The following is an 18,202-nucleotide window of genomic DNA, read 5'->3' as shown; positions in this document are numbered from 1 at the left end:
AAAGGATCTAAATTTTACATTCACATTAGCATGACCCTAATTATATGATTTGTTCCTTATGAATTATGTTTACTCACATCTCTCTTCTCAAAAATGATTTATTATTTAAATATTTTCTCTAAATGAGGCTGAGGCTGCAATCAGCCAATGTTTCTAGGATGGCTAACAATGCAATTCTTTAACACAATCAGAAAACCAATAAATCAACACTCCCCGAATTAGTGAAAAAAAATATAATAATTGAAAGTAAATGTAAAAGCAGCAATAAAAATAATAGTAATAAGATGAGTAATTCAAATAGAATAAAATCATCTTCACAGGACCCAAATGTTATCAAAAGTAGACCCCAAGAAAAACAAAGAATGTCTTTTCTCCTAGATCCAAAGACTTTACTCTCAAATGGCTATTATCTTCCAGCTTTGCCCAAATCCCATTTTCAGACCTTTCCAAGGGGCAGATGCACCAGGAAACAGAACATAGAAGCTTTAAATTCAACCAATGACATTTTTTTTTTTAGATATTCAGCAACTCTTTATTTGACCAAGGCTCTTACATGGGCAGAGACACAAAGGCACAATGGTGGCATTGACATGCAAACATTCAATGTGGAAGTGGACTGGTCACACAAAAGCTCCAACATGGCACTTGGGGACACACAGTATGCAGGTCTATGCTTGGCTAAAACTCTCACAACAATCCCATGTTTAATTTTAGTGCACAGGAACACAAAGTGGTTGGGCAGAAACAGAGCAGTCCAGTGACCACTCACTCCCAACTCAACCCCCACCATATGATTTTGTACTGTCAGTCTTGCTATATGACAGTGAGCCTCCCTCCTACTATTCCAGTCTGCCATTTCTAAAAAGACTATAGTTCTAGCCAGGGGCTACACTTTACATTGACATCATTGTTGCATTTTAGTATGCCAATACACTACACAAGCTTAGAAGAGTTATTTTCTTGAAGAACTTCCAAGATCCTGCAGGCAGCATGGTAATTGCCCTTGGCAGATGATGATTCTTGGAGTTAGCTTCCAAAAAGGAACTTTTTGAAGCTGTGGTATTAACGATGCCCCACAGTCTCCATACTATAAGCTGTTGTGCTAGGTTCCATAGTTTACCGACTATACAACAAAATGCTTCTAAAGGAATTAACAGCATTATTATAGCTGTGAGCAAGCAACCTCTTTGAACCTTGAGAGTTAAATAGGGAAGGTCACCATTTGGTTTATGTACCTATAGGGCTGTGCATATGTCATTGTTCTGTAATAGCATTATGAAGTATTGAACACAGGGATCAGCAACCTGAGACTTTTTTGTGGAAAAAAATATTTTAATTGGAATGTCTACTCATTAAGATAGCAAGGAAAGGATAAGAAATGTTAATACTATACCAAAAGAAGGATTTGAGAGCTATATAGGATGTATGACAGTAGCAATAAAGAATAGCACATTCGTGAGTGCAAAACCATCTGCCTTTTCCCCATGACCAGCAAGCAGAGAAACTATACAACACACACAAGTATATGCCTTCTTCTTTTTTGGTGTTGTTTATGTAGTTGATACAATCTGTTGGACTCCACTTTGCTTGGTGTAGAATTTTGGCTTCTGATATTCAGGATATGCACAGCCCTGTCTATGTGTCATGGGGGTGCATGGATGCCATGCAACAGCTTTGGAGGCAAATTCAAGTAGTGTAGACCCTTTGGAAGGGGTCAAGGCTGGGAAACATTTACTTTCATCCAAGAAACAGCCAAAAAATTCATGGTCAGAGTGCTCCAAATAAATTGGAGAAAGCACAACACAGCTATAATGAAGAGTGGAAAGAGAAACCAGGTGCATGCTGGAGCTTAAAGGGCATTAGACACTATAGTCCAGGCCTCCTGTCTGATGGTGATTCACAAACCTGGGGAAAGACACATTCAAAAGATGCAGAATTCTGATTTCTATCTCCAATGTCATCATAACCAATTTCTATTAATTGGACAAAGGAAAGCTGAACCTCATGCAGCCAGGAGAACAACAAGAGTCTTTTGCTCATGGAAAGGGAGAAACAACTGCGCTAAATGCAAGTTGCAGCTCCACTTTTTGACCACCAAACACAAATCCAGTAAATATCCCAACCTCCCAGATGCATTCATCCTAAGGATGGAAAAAGTGTATCCTTGTGAATTCTCACAGTGTATACAAATAAACAACCCCTTGCGTCCACTGTAAAGCTGGAAAGGACAGGACACAGTGATTTCCATTTTGCCAGTATATTTATGAGCCTACAGCATTAGCTAACTGTCTGTAGTATGGACAATGTTCCTGACAAAAGGAAAGCCAATGTCTCAGGAGTGACAGAACTGGTTTGGCATTGCAAGGCAAATGCATTTTTTAAACCCCAGTGTTCAGATTCCCAATTTTTCTATAATGTACCCAGAGTAGTTTTTACTGACAGGCACTGTAGACATTTTGGTAATAAATAACTCTTCACACAACCTGATATAATATAGTGGAGAATAGGACCATTACTCTTAGCAATAATAATTTGAACATCTTTCTGAACTAATCTAATCAAGAGAGGAGTTAATTTTGTTTTCAAAGAACAGGTCATCCAATTAGGAAAAGATGCATTTGCAATTAACAATTTTAAATTTTGTTTTCTTTATTCTTCTGAAACTGTTATGTTTCCAAATTATGGTGAACACTTTAATTATTCCCTGCTAGATAAATGTAGCACTTATATTTCCTTTCTTCAGTTGGGTGATTAAATTAACACTATTGGCAAGACAGTGAACAGCTGAAAATTCTGTGCACATAAGAAGGACCATGAAAGATCCCCATGAAGCACCATTAGAGTTGAAATATCTCGTCTTTCATCACTTGCCTTTGGAAAGTAAAAGCAGTGGGAACAGCAGGAGCTTCTCAAAGATAACAAGCTTGCAACTGGAAATCAGTTTCACAAAGAGTTTTCTCCCTTTTAGGGCACATTCAGATGATTGAACTAGATGATTCTAGTTCTTTCTGATTTTATACTTTGTTAAAATATGGATTTTAATGTGAAAGATTTTAACTGAAATTTTAGTGCTGTTTGTGTTTAATTAGCTTTTATTTTATGTCAAGCCACTTTGAGTACCCTTTGCGGAGATAAAGCATGGTGTAAATAAATATAATAATAATAATAATAATAATAATAATAATAATAATACAATAACCTGTAGAGCTAGTATAAAGAGTCTCTGTACCAAGGGTAGATAAAGGTATTTTGGGGTAAACAAAATACCCCATTTGATTTTATTTCCAGAATAAAATCAAATGAACATGAACAAAATCTGTGACTTTGGGGTCTTTAAACCAGACTGGATGCATCTTAAGGCTACTATTCTAGTTTCTGCCTCTCAGCTGCAAACATGAAATAACCGTTTACTCCTTTATAGCGCTCCTTCCACATCTCCCAAGTAGCCAACCTTTAGTGTAATTGCATTAGTGTTCCTTCAAGTCATTTCTGACTTATGGCAACACTATCACAGGGGTTTTCAGAGCCACGGTTCAATACATATCACTACACCAAATGTGTGTGTGCCTTCAAGTCACCTGCCAACTTATGGCGATCTTATGAGTTTTGTGGGTTTTCTTAGAGAAGGAAAACTCAAGAGGTGGTTTTGTCAGTTCTTTCCTCTGAAATATAGAAATATAGTCTAAAGCACCTGGGATTCACTGGTGGCCTCCCATTCAGTTACAACCAGGTCTAGCTCTGCTTAGCTTTCAAGATCAGACAGGATCTAATGCCTTTAGGATATAGCTCAGAATAAAGAACAATTTCTCTAAACTCTGAGGGAGAGCTACTTGAGGGTCAAAACTCAATAGTACATTTTTACATGACATGCTGCCTCAATCATAGCTCACATGTATTATTCTTATATAGAAGCCAGATGACAATTATTTATTTATTTTTAATATACAGCTACTACATAGTATTTTTTCTTCATTTCATTTCATTCTGAATGCAGAACTGACACGTGTGTTTCAAGTTACTATTCTCATTGATGTGAACTGGACAAAAAAGAGCAGGACAGAAATGGACAGTTTGGTACATAAACAAGAAATTTGCTGTAGAATAGCATTCTACAATTTTAATACATTGGGATATTCTAACCAGTACCACATGTGAAGGTCTAAACCAATAGCATTGCATCCTGTCCAACAATATGGTGGAGCAGTTTTAGTCATTCTGGACAATTGTACAGCTGTGAAATATTAGATACCATTTATGTACAACTTTTAGAACACTTTATTTTGTAATAGCTTTTCAGGACTTGTAGTGGGGAGAGGATCAAATGCAGATTCAGTCAGCATTTCCATAACAGGTCAGATTGCCATATTGATAGGACATCACATCAATTACTGTATAATATTTTGGTACAGTAATTCATGTATTTTACACAAAACATGCTTACTGGACTGGAAAATTCTGTACATTTTTGCTTGGATTTTCCCCAGTTGAGAAAAATGGCAAGGATTTTGGGGCTGTTCTCTTTCTTTTTCTTTTTGCTGTTATGCAGTAGAGTGGGAAGCCAGAGAAGCTGAGTTCTGTGCTTTTGTGCTGATATGTTATCCAGAGCTTGCTTAATGAATATGATTGATGTTCTCTTATCATATTCTGAAAGGGTGATCCCTAGAGAAAATATTGACACTTACACATGAATTTGTTTAAATACCATCATAAAAAACTCCATTAGGAAGTGAATGTCAGAAGAAAAGACAATCCAAACAAGACTGTTTTCTTAATGTTTGGATTATTGCTATTATTATTGTTGTTTGTTTGTTTATTTACCCTATTTATACCCCACCTTTCTCTACCCCAAGGGGTACTCAAGATGGCTTACATACGGCAATTAGTCAATACCTAGAGACATACAACATTGTTATTGTTATTGTTATTATGATGACAGCTAATACTACTTTTATAAAAGCTTTCAGTAGCTGAAATGTATTTCAAAAGTATAATTCTTTCAAGGCTAAATGCTATTACATGGTTTCTCTGTTACAGTTCTCCATGTGAGTTGCAGGAACATTGGCAACAGAGTTGTCATCAGTGGAAAAATGAAAACACTAAAACCTTGGAATTTAAATGACCTCTAAATACATTTTATGTGTTACTTTGGTGAAAAACTGAGGTTGCAGTTGCTTCTGTAGATTTTTTAATGTCATTATCACATGCAGTTGTCCTTCCGATATGCACATCTTTATCTGAGTCCCTTTTCTCATTCTGAACAAGGTTATTTGTTCAGTTTTCAAGGATTTTGTATTGTAGTTTCTACAGATATAGTAATTGTTCATTCTAATGTTTGTATGTGTCTGAAGAATTAGGATGATAATTTATATGAAACATCTCATATATATCCAACCCTTAGGACTTTCACAAGCAACTACCCATTGCTAGTCTAACTGTACCATGCTGTGCAACTGCTTCAGGGAATTATAGGCACTTGGGCAAAGCAATGCATGGGGCCCTGCCTACACAACCACTCGCGGGAATAAAATGTAAATTATTGATAAAACAAACTTATATTTATTGGTAAGGTAAAGGTAAAGGTTTCTCCTGACATTAAGTCTAGTCGTGTCCAACTCTGGGTGGTGGTGCTTATTTCCATTTCTAAGCTGAAGAGCTGGCATTGTCTGTAGACAACTCCAAAGTCATGAGGCGAGCATGACTGCAGTGTATCTGTCCGAACGGATCTCCCTCTACATCCCACCTCGGAGTCTAAGATCTTCTGGGGAGGCCCTGCTCTCGACCCCGCCTTTATCACAAGTGAGACTGGCGGGGACGAGGAGCAGGGCCTTCTCAGTGGTGGCCCCCCACCTGTGGAACTCACTCCCTGGGGAGATCAGATCAGCGACTTCCCTTCTCTCATTCAGGAAAAAGCTGAAAACTTGGATGTGGGACCAGGCCTTTGGAAACTCTGGCAGCTAAAAAGAAAGACCATAATGATGGGCAAATAATGAAGTAACCTATTGGACCTATGGAACGCGGAACACTGACCATGAGACTGTTTATTGATGTGCTATTGTGTTATATATTGATGTTTTAATCTGTTAATTGTTTAACTATTGTAATTGTTTTTATATTTGTATGTATTTGGATAAGGGCATCGAATTGTGCCTTCTTTTTGTAAGCCGCCCTGAGTCCCCCCTCGGGGGTGAGAAGGGCGGGGTATAAGCAGCAGAAATAAATAAATAAATAAATAAATAAATAAATAAATAAGGAGCACCGTTGCCTTCCTGTAGAAGTGGTACCTATTGATGTACTCACATTTGCATGTTTTCGAACTGCTAGGTTGGCAGAAGCTGGGGTTAACAGCTAATGGCAGGAGATTTGAATGCTGAGGAGAGTGATCAGGAAATTAGTGTAAAATTTTAATGCCCCACATGTTCATCCATTAAGATGGCACTGGGCCTGTAGGTCTTGATTCTTTTTGATTAGAAACAAGAGTGGGTGAAATAACCTAGCTCCTTCTCTTCCTACTCCTCTGCTTTCTCCTCATGGCAGGAAACAACAGCATATTAAAGTACAATGCATACAGTCAGTTAATAACACAATGTAGACAATCAGTACATGTTGAAACAACTAATACATAATTTGTAGTGATGTATGAGTATTCATGACTACAAAAAATAAAAATCAATGTGCCTAAGAGCAATTTTAGTATGGATTCGGACTAGAAGTCAAAATGTCTAATTAGGCTATCATACTTTGAACACATCATGAAATGGCATGACTCATTGGAAAAGATGATACTCAGTAAGGCAAGTGAAAGTCCAGAGTTCACAAAAATTGAACAAGGCTGTTGATTAACACAGCTCATGGAGGTCCTGCATTTAACAAGTCCCATAAGTTGAAGCTGATTCTATGGCAAACGGTATCTCATGCTGCTATGGCAAATGGTATCTCATGCTGCTATAACTGTGCTGGACCTAGATGAGTAATTGGAAATCCTATTAAAATTACCTGCCTATCCAGAGTTATTAAATTGCTATAGTTTGTCTTCCTCAGCATTTTGCAGGAATGAATCATGCAAGAGCTAGATATCAAGTTGGCAGCCATCAGTCCAAGTCAAAGCATATAATATGCAAGACCCATCAAGTTATGTTGGCAGGTGAGATGCAAAATACTACAAGCACTCCTCTCCCATGTGCACTGTTTCTATTATTACTTTCCCTCCCAACCTATCTAGCCAGACCTTCTGGTTTTACTGCATCTGAAGCCATTTCAAATTGCCAGATGGAATTAGGCTAGTCGATGGGAGAATAAATGACCATACTTTAGATTCCAAGTTTATTTATTCGGAAGGGTGGGAAGTATTTGGTTTAGAATTTGGTAAATGATTTCCTTTCTAGAAGAACCTAGTTGGTGAGGTATAAATAATACAAACACAGAACAAAAACCTGTCTTCTTTATCTGCTGTGCTTGTCCATGAATTAATAGAAAATCTCCTAGGCAACAAGTCCAGCTGTTCAAGTTAAACACCGTGGTGTATTTTCTTTCTTTGTCAAGAAAAGAAGTCAAGCTTTTTAAAAATTAAACTTGACCTCTGTGTTGAAATCTCTCAGCTGTATAATTCAAGCACTTTTATATATTTAGCTCTTTGATAAAGGAATATGCTCAGTGGTGTATATGAAGTTAGCTGGCTACCTATGGTCTTAGATGTCCCCTGCCCTAATTTAAAAAGTCATTTTTACAAGCAGTCAAACAGGGTCGGGAAAAGAAACAGAAAGGAAGCAGGTGTCTCCATCTAAACTTGGTTTTCAGGTCTATTCATATTACATAGTTATAGTATGTACTATGATATACTTTAACTGACATGGCAACATCCTGTGCAGTTTGTAGTTTGGTGAGACACGAGCTCTTTGGCTGAGAATTCTCAATACTTCTCCTTGAACAGCAAATCCCAAGAAGATCCCATAGGATGTTGCCATGGTAAAAGCGGAACCACAGTGCAATAACTTTGACTTCAAGATTTGTGGCTGTAGGTTTTTTAGGTAAATTGTGATATTAACTATATATTTGACAACTTTTAACCGAGGAAATGGGATACAAATCAAATAGTGGTGATGGTGGAAGAGGAGAAGGAGGAGTAGGAAAATGGGGAGGAACATTTGGAAATGCTTGAAAATACAGGACAAAGTCAAGTCTCATCTCACTGTATTCTTTGCAATAACAATAGTTCTCTGGGTTGTCTAAACATTTCCCGAATAACTTGCATTTAGGGCTTTGAGTACCAAGATTTGTTTAAAAATCAATTTCTATACCATATTTCATTTCATATTTAATTTTTATCTGAATGGTTTTGCATCTTTATTGCCCATATTTTACAATGACATTTTGTCACAGTTAAATTGGCTTTCTACAACACAAAGGGACCAATGGACAATAAATGACTTAGCAAATATATTTTCTTGATTTGGCTCAGGAGGAATCCTATGCTCATTGCCAGGCTACAACCTCTAAAATTCTATGCTCATTGCCAGACTACAACCTCCTGTGGAAATGTGGTCTTCAAATCAAAAGACAGTCCTTATTCTGATATAGAGTTGTCAGATATCAGCATTTGCTCCATTTTTGTAGTCCTTGGGTTGAGGGGCAGGAATCTCAGGGTGAACGATCTGATTGTATATGTTTTTCTCATTTATTACACTTTGTGTTTTATCTTTATCTATGCTTAATGTATCAGGCGTAATAGCTTCATCAGATGTACATTTTTCTCCCAACATTGAAAATCATAGGTGTATCCATCATGTACCTAGGGAGAAGAGATGCATTGTACATGCTTCTAATATATGGTATTATGGGATAGATGCATTCCTAGCTTGGTTTTATAAGTAGATCAGTAACCAAATTTAAATAATAATAATAATAATAATAATAATAATAATAATAATAATACTTCATTTATACCCCACCATCATCTCCCCAAGGGACTCGGAGTGGCTTACATGAGGCCAAGCCCAACAACACATCAATAAAAACAACAAGCAATAAGCAAAATAAACAATACAATTAATATAACTCACATATAGACAAAACACAGAGAGATTTAAAAACCCAAGGCCGGGCCAAATGTAGTAGTTAAAACTTTAAAATAAAGGCTAGACATGAACAGAGGTAGGATGTATCTAGTAGGAGGATTTTAAATGAGAAGTAAAAGGAGCAATTCAACGGGTAATTAAAGTGCTTCTCAGGATATTTTGCAGGGGATTGTGTTCTTTATTCAGGGAAGGCACACTGGAACAGCCACATTTTCAGGCTCCTCCTAAAGACTGCCAATGTGGGGGCTTGTCTGATATCCCTGGGGAGTGAGTTCCAGAGTTGGGGGGACAGCACAGAGAAGGCCCTCTCCCTCATCCACATTGCTATAAAATGTCTGTCTCATGAAAATATCACAATCATGTACACATTCAATGATCCATTTAGATCTGATATTACTGCCCTACTTTTAAAAACCCATCTTTTCAAAAAGCTTAAAAATAGACTGCTTACCACTTGTCATCAGTGTATCTTATCTAGAGAGCTCTTTTGTATATTTGTAGAAATCCTTCCTCCATAAAGATGATATTTACTTATTTTCTTCCTGATGAAAGGTTTGAGGATGGAAATTGTGGTGAAATTGGTCATCTTATTTTTCTTTAACTTCTCTCTACTCTTTTATGGTTATTTATAAAAGGTTTACTACAAAAGACCCTTCAAGTCCTCTTGTGCGTGTATACCATAAGAGCATCTTTCTCATTATTGAAATCAAATTGTGACTGATGTGAATCACTTTGTTCCTGTCTCATTAGTAATCCCCAACCGCACTTGATGACCTCCAATGATATAAATCACCATGTAGAAAAGTCCCTTCCAGGACAATTCTGCAGGAGCAGGACTACCTCAGCCCACCAGCCCTGCCCCAGAGCTCATTCCATTTGGATCGCTGGAGGAGGCAGCACTGTTCCAGGACGCTCCAACATGTGAGTATGGAGGAGAGCGGTTTGTGTGGGCCCACCCCTTTTCTCCTCGGTTTGGCTCAGGGTGGGGACATCCTGCTTGATGACCCCATTGTTGGTAGGGAGGGGCTTCTTTTTGGCCGAGTAGACCCTTGGATCCAGTTTTTCTTCTCCCCCCCTCCCCACCTTTGTATCTTTGGTGATGGAAGGTCTCAACTTCACAGCGGCCCAGGCTCAGCACCATGGGACTTGGCGGTGGTGCTGGTTACCTTGCTGGCTCACTTCTCCCTATGCTCAGCCCCTCATCTGTGGCATGCAGCCCTGGCCATCCTTTCAGTGGGCCATTTGCACAGTATGGGTAGTCTTTACATGCCCATGCTGTGAGGCTTCTCCCCGGTGGCCCTGGTCGATGTGTAGCTCTCAGTTCACCCACTGGCTGACTCTGGTAGCCTGCTGTCTGTGACTGCTTCCCCTCAATGTTTTCTGCCTTCCCTCCAGCCTATATATAGATGTGTGTATATAAAAAGGCCCCTCAATGTTTGCCACCTTCTCTCCAACCCAATTTGATTATTTATTTTTTTTAAAAGATGCCACACAGCCACAGCCATTGCAGCCATTGTGGTTCCTCCTCATGGCTCCTTCTGGCAGCAACCATCTTGGGGGCACATGACATGTTGTGGGGAGCAGCTGCCTTCTGCCATGTGGCTGCCCCAGTGGTAGCCATTTTGGGATGCATGGGCTCTGATGCCATTTTGAAGTGAGTCCTCCAAGGTCATTTACCCAGCCCCCACCCTTTCATTTTCTTCACTGCATTACAACTGACATTATATTCTGGTTTTTAAAATATATTGTTCCAATTCCATTGCACTCTCAGATTGGTTATATTTTTTGCTGAGTTGTAACCTTGGCATTTCAATCCCTGGTCTGTTGCTTATTTTGCATTGAGAAAGAAAATGTGCTGCAAATTTATGCATGGAAGATTGATTGTCTTGTGTTTGGACAGAGTTCAGCATCTGGCATGGTTGCTGAATGCATTAATGCCATTGCAGCACTTTTTCCAAATAAAATCTACATGTTTGACAAATGGCTATGAAAAACCAGATACTGAAACTGTATTTGAAATCTGTGCACATACACATCCTTAAACTTCACAGGTCTCATCTGTCACAATGTATCATCAAGGATTGGTTGCCTTCTAGAAGGAAAAATGTTCTACTCTGATCTTGTTCCACCATTAAGAAGAAAGAGGGTCACTTCAGGTAACAGAAACATTAGGTTATCTGTCCAAAAGTGGTTGCCAAGCCCAAGGAGGAATCTCTGCTTCTTTCTCTTAACAGTGGAACAGTTATTCCAACCATAAAGATCCAGCTCCGGGGCTTCCCAAATTATAGGGCATGGGACAAATGTGGCCCTCCAAGGTCATTTACTCAACCTCCACCCTAAATTTTAGTCTTAGGGTCAGTCTAAGTCTGAAATGATTTGAAGGCACACAACAATAACAATTCTAATTAACTTGACTATCTCATCAGCCAAAAGCAGATCCATAGTTCCCATTGAAACACTGGTAAGTTAATGTTGGTTAAAATTGTTCTTCATTTTAAACATTGTATTGTTCTTCCATGTTTCTTTGCATTACAAATAAGATATGCAGTGTGCATATGAATTCATTCATTTTTTAAAACTATAGTCCGGCCATCCAGCAGGCTGGAGAACCTTGAACCGGCCTTCTGCTTAAAAAGTTTGAGGAACCTTGCTATAGCTACTGTGGGTTCCTAGAGGAAGTAAAATGCGGTTGCACTCCATTTGTGGTTGCACTTCATTTGAAAGCATACTCTCATTTCTCCACCTGTTCAAACCAGTTGCTTCTCCATGTTCTGAATTCCCTTCTCGTCACTCTCTACTCCACCTGACAGTAGCAGGGGCCTCCCCAGAGCCTTGATGGCTGCTGGATGAAGGAGGGAAGGCCATGGATCAACATGCGTGGAACTACACACAAATATAGGGTCTCAGCCAGGGGCAGCTCATCCATTACGCGAAGTAAGCGGTCGCAGAACACTTTTTTTTGCCAGGGGCACAGAGGCGCCTCTGTAAATGCCCCTCGACTGCCACTTGAGGAGCACCCCCTCAGCTCACAACAGCCCTAGCAGTCTGGGGGGGGGAGCCTCAGCTTTCTTGCCTCGCTGCCGGGCGATCTTCTTCCCAAAGGGGCTGGACTCTTGAGCCTCGCCTAGCCCCTCTCGTTCCTGCTCCACCCGACCACCAGGTGCGCGAGCAGAGCCGGTGCTCAATCGTTCTCCGCGTTAGATCCCTTCCCTATGACTGGCTCCCTTTCCTGATCCCCCAGCACTCCACCCGCCTCCTCTCCTCTCCCCAATCCGCGGATGGGCCAAGGGGCGGAGCCGACCAAGAGAGAGAGAGAGAGAGAGAGCCCCTCCGGCTGGAGGTATCTCCCACCTCTGCTCCCTCCTTTGTTTTTGCGCCTACCTTCAGGAAAGGTGGGCATCTCCACCTCTGTCTCTCTCTCTCTCTCTCGGTGCCAATGGCTGAGGAGAAAGTCAGGAGAAGAGGTGACTTTTGGTGCACGCCCCCAGACCCAAAAGTGGGCCAGGCAAGGGAGCAAATGTGGCAAGTGTAGTTACTGGGATGTATAGTTCACCTACAATCAAAGAGCATTCTGAACTCCACCAATGATGGAATTGAACCAAATATGGCACACAGAACTCCCACGACAAACAGAAAATATATATCAATGATTGGTTGGGGGGGGGGGCAAAATACTGTTTGCTTACTGTTGAAAATTACCTAGGGCCGCCTCTGGTCTCAGCCATAGTTTATTAGTACACATTCACTGAAATCAATGAGATTTATGTGTAGTTTCATTGGTTTTAATGGGTCTGCTCTATAACTAAGTCTTGATCTAACCCAGGGTCCTCAAACTTTTTAAACGGAGGGCCAGGTCACCATCTCTCCAACTGTTGGAGGGCCAGACTATAATTTGAAAATAACATGAATTCCTATGCACACTGCACATCTCTTATTTGTAGTGCAAAAAACCCCCCCACTTTAAAACAATACAATAATTAAAATGAAGAACAATTTAAATAAATATAAACTTATTAGTATTTCAATGTGAAGTGTGGGCCTGCTTTTAGCTGATGAGATAGGATTTTTGTTGTTGTTGCTGTGTGCTTTCAAGTTATTTCAGACTTAGGTTGACCCTGAGCGACCTCCAGGTAAATGATCTTGGAGGGACGTATCTGGCCCCCGGGCCTTAGTTTGAGGACCGCTGATCTAACCAAATGTATTTTATTGTCAGACACACGTAAACATGGATATTAGATGCTCTGCCTCCAATAACTAAAATGCCTTTGTCAGCCTTGGATATTACATGCCTTTGCAGAAAATAAAGTGGAGATTTTGCTGCTCTACTTCAGGTAGCAAAATACGATGAGCCAGCCTTGGGATTTTGTTTCATTTTGGTTTTGTCCTGCCATCTGATTTACACTCTGGTGAATTTCATATTGTCAGAAATAATTTTGGCTGGCATAGAGGAATGGGCAATGAGACAAAACATTTTTTCAGATGCATTTCTATTGTTTGTGTTCTAAAAATGCTAGCTCCTAATTCAGTCTGTCAATTAGAGCAGTCATTTGGAACTGTGATCCTGGATTTTATTCCCTGCTCTCTTGTTGCCTCTGTGTGGTGCTACATTTATTCCTTACTATCTAGCTTCTAGTTCAGAGAGCCAATGTTATTATCTTCTGCCCTGGTAACTGGAACAGAAGTTTTATATAGGGGAAAGCAGCTATCCAAGTGATTTTTTTTTTTTTACAATGCAGGAGGGAAGAGAGAAGTGTGATTATAATTACTCTTATTGTACCTTTCTGCTGTAATGTACTTGGATTAACTATCTTGGAAACATTTTGAGGAATGGGTGAAACTTTCAAAATTATTTGAATCAGAATCTGTAAGGAGAGGGTGCTTTATAACCAGGGTGCAACAGTAGAGGTCATCCCACTGAATATTGGCCTGACTAGTGGAACACAAAGGAGGACACATCCAGAAAGTCCTAAGCTGTAGGAAAACACATACAGGGCGGTGTTCCTTCAATTATAGCCATCCAAGATAATTAAGACTTCAAACAACATTTCCAGCACCTTGAATGCAGACTGAAAGCATATTGATAGCTAGTGCAATTCCTTTAAAACCAATGTTTTTAAGAGGGTGGGATTTTTATCCACCCTTTATCATAATATTTGAAAATTGGCAAAAAGCTTGATCTCATAAGAGACCACTAAAAACATATGCTAGTAAGGAAAGACATTATGAATGTAAACATAAACTGTTTGGACCAAGGTTGGGAAGGCTCTAGACCTCCAATTGGTGTTAGATTCACACCTCATCACCCATGACTACTAGCAAGGTTGGCTGGAGATAAGGAAAATTTAAAGTCCAACAACATCTGGAGGTCTGGCTTCTTGGGCCTTATTTTAAGACTAAATAAATGTGGCAATTACCTTTTTCTTAACATTTCCTACAAAGTAGCTATTTTACTCTGTTGTACATTAGCCAGTAAGGATATTTTTGCCCCTTAATGATGAGCAAATTTATCACAGATGAAGCTATTGATGATTTCAGTGTAATTTATCAGATTGACCAAGTGTTATAGTAAACAGGTAGGTTAAGTGTAATAAACACAAGAATGGCTTTCAAAAGAGAAACTTTCTTTTGCAAGACAACTATTCTCTAAAAAACAAACTATTTTCTTGGATAAGAAACACTGATGTTGCAGAGCATCATACAATGACAGGATTTAGTACTCTGTTGCAGTCTTTAATTTCATAGTGAGAAAGGCCTGCAGTATTCTCAACACTAAGGGAAACCTACAATTCTAGTGAAATGAAAAAAAGCCATCACAGTCAAACACCAAATGGGAATGAAGTAAACAGGAGACCAAAATAACAGTCCAGCAAAATGAATATCATGTCCAGTGTCATTCTTACTGACAGCTTACATATTTTCTTCCACAGCTGCACATGCATAAGCACTCTATTTCAGACATCCTTCTGAGGATGTAGGCATTTGGGTAATGTCAGTAATGGTACAGTTGCCATTTCACACATCTGTAACAGACAACGAAGGAATAGGACATGGGCCATGGCACCAGAGCAGCATATTGACCTCAACCCTAGGGTCAGATATATTAATTAATCATCTCATGGTTGCTTTCCTTTTCAGAGAAAATGTGTGGTATCTACTTAAAACTGCTTGGCATGCCTGCATTTGGCCACTGCCCATCAGTTTCAGCCAGCCCTCTTTATGATTTTAGTTCTGGATAAGCTCACTCTACTATCAAGGATGATGGAGATGTTGCCACATTAAGAATGGCCATGGTTCTTTTAAGACAGGAGTGTATTTCCAAGTGTCACTCCAACCAATTTCCAGGTCCTCTGTTCCAGAGGGCTGTATTCACACCATTCTACCGTTCTAATAACCATTTTTGGCATCACACATGGCAGAAAATCCTGCTGTTATATCCTCCTTCACAATTACCGGGGGGGGGGGGGGGGTTCTGTTAGCTTGAATGCTCTGGCAAGTAGCTAGCCAGCACATTAATATCCAGAAACATTATCAAAGAATTGAAATGAATACACTGACAAACCAAATCTTTGATTTGATTCCAAAGTGCACAGCTGCTACTTGTGCAAATGAGGCCAAAATTAAACAGGGTATACAAAGAGAATAAATTAGACTGAAAATTGTGCAATGATTGTAAAGGTGAATAGAAAAGTTCCTAATTACGAAAAATGAAATTTAATACCTCTTGATTTTGAGCCATGTTACTGGCAGAGTATGAAGAATAAAAGCACCCAATGCAGCCCCCCCCCCCCCAGTGTGTCATAATTAGAGGTATCATTAGGTCCTTAATCTTGGATGGTTTGTCCAGTTTCTTAGTTGCTTCATTTTGCATTCCTAAAAGGTTGCCAAAGTCCAACCTTTCTTCATTTTCAATATTTTTGTAAATTTCTCTCTCTTTCCTACATTAATTGGTTAAATGTAAAGATATTTAAAGATTCTACTCTAAATATACATAATAAAAGATCTGGTAAATTCCAACTAGTTGTAACATTGTGAAATAAAAAATTACCTGTCAATATTAGTTCAATATTAGACCTTAGGGAAGGCTGAGCGAAGGAAGATAGATGCTTTTGAATTGTGGTGCTGGAGGAAAGTTCTGAGAGTGCCTTGGACTGTGAGAAGATCCAACCAGTCCATCCTCCAGGAAATAAAGCCCGGCTGCTCACTGGAGGGAAGGATACTAGAGACAAAATTGAAGTACTTTGGCCACATCATGAGGAGACAGGAAAGCCTAGAGAAGACAATTATGCTGGGGAAAGTGGAAGGAAAAAGGAAGAGGGGCCGACCAAGGGCAAGATGGATGGACGGCATCCTTGAAGTGACTGGACTGACCTTGAAGGAGCTGGGGGTGGTGACGGCCGACAGGGAGCTCTGGCGTGGGCTGGTCCATGAGGTCACGAAGAGTCGGAGACGACTGAACGAATGAACAACAACATTAGTTCAGAAACTAAAGCCTAGAAAGGTTTCACAATGAGATTTGAAAATCTCAGCTGCTAACATAGAGTGTATGATAAAGAAAGTTTTATAAGAATGGATTTCATTTAGCCTAGTACGTATTTTAAATATTATGGGAAAGAATATCTTTATAATAAGAAAGCATTTCCATGACCTATTGCATGTTACTGCTAGTCATATGTAGCTCCTCTCTTTGGCTAATATTTCCTGGGCTTCCATTAGAATTCTCTTGTTTGAAATGGAATATGAGCCCAGGGAAATTAAATATTGTTCTATGTTAGTCTCAAGGGCATGAGGAGCTACAATATAATGAATTGTGAAATGGATGGAGGGATTCTGGCTTTCATTCTTGTATTTCTAATTCTACAAAAAAATGACAATATCTCCACTTATAGCCAAAGGGAATATTATAGGAAATGGGAGAGAGGGGAAGAAAGTTCCAGATTCTGACAATAGTATGCCCACTGAGGAGCTCAGCAAAGTATAATTTGGTGGCTACGTCTTCAAACATACAAACGGTCAAATCATTTTTGTGACTCCATCTTAACATCACTATTTTACACCCACTTTCTTTCCACATTCCACACCCACTTTCTTTCCACATTTCTTTCCAATTTTTTTAAATTAATCATTGTTGTTGTTGTGTTTTTTGTTTCTGATGTATTTTGGGATCGGCCTCTTGTAAGCCGCACCGAGTCCTGCGGGAGATGGTAGCGGGGTATAAATAAAGGATTATTATTATTATTATTATTATTATTATTATTATTATTATTATCTGAAGGGTATCATCCCACATTGAGATCAATAGTTCTAGCCAAGTTTCTTGAAATACAATGTGCCCTCTGCTCTTGATCATTCCTTGAAACACACAGCTGTATTGGGTGTGTGGTACTGTTTGCTAATGTGAAACAAGGCACAGAGAACCTTGGCAGGGATGCTGTTTTAAGAAAATGACCCACAGTCTATAGTCTTCCCGATGTTTCAGACTTCAGCTCTCAGAATCCAGTCAAGTTGACTGGACTTTTGAGCTGAAGAACAAAACTCTTTGAAATCAAACTTTGAGAATTAATAGTTTAACATAGTTAAAGCCTGAAAGCATTACCTATAATTCTCTGTAGCACAAAGTTCCATGACAGGCAATCAGGAGTCTACCAGCAGTTATGTCATTGTAGGAAGTCAAAATGTAATGCTAACCTGGATTAATCAATAGTTTCCACAGAAGAAAGTACTGCAACTGACCTCTGTAGCCTGTGGGAAGTCCCCCCATTGCCACCAATGGGCCAGATAGAAAACATATCTTTCAGCTTCTCAGATTGAAAATGGATTTCTGTCCTCTTGAATTCAGGAGGCCCCCAAATAATGGATCGGTATCCCCACTGAAATCGAGGACACCAAAATGGATCATGGTTTACCTGGATTACACAAGCATAGTCTCCAGAATGTTGATCATTTTATTCACCTACCCCTGGACACCTTCCAGCTTATTAATATCTTTTGTGGGGAGGGTGTGTTATGAGGAAATATGTCAAAATTGAGAACTAAGTAGTGATTGTGAATATTGAACAGTTACTGTTTTGCACTCACCAGTCCCTGATTATGGTCCTCCCCTGATCTAGGTCTATATTTCTAGGTATTTTCAT

The sequence above is a fragment of the Anolis sagrei genome, chromosome 4 (assembly GCF_037176765.1).
Source record: "Anolis sagrei isolate rAnoSag1 chromosome 4, rAnoSag1.mat, whole genome shotgun sequence".
In the NCBI taxonomy this organism is placed as follows: domain Eukaryota; kingdom Metazoa; phylum Chordata; class Lepidosauria; order Squamata; family Dactyloidae; genus Anolis; species Anolis sagrei.
Note: the sequence above shows the minus strand (reverse complement) of the source record.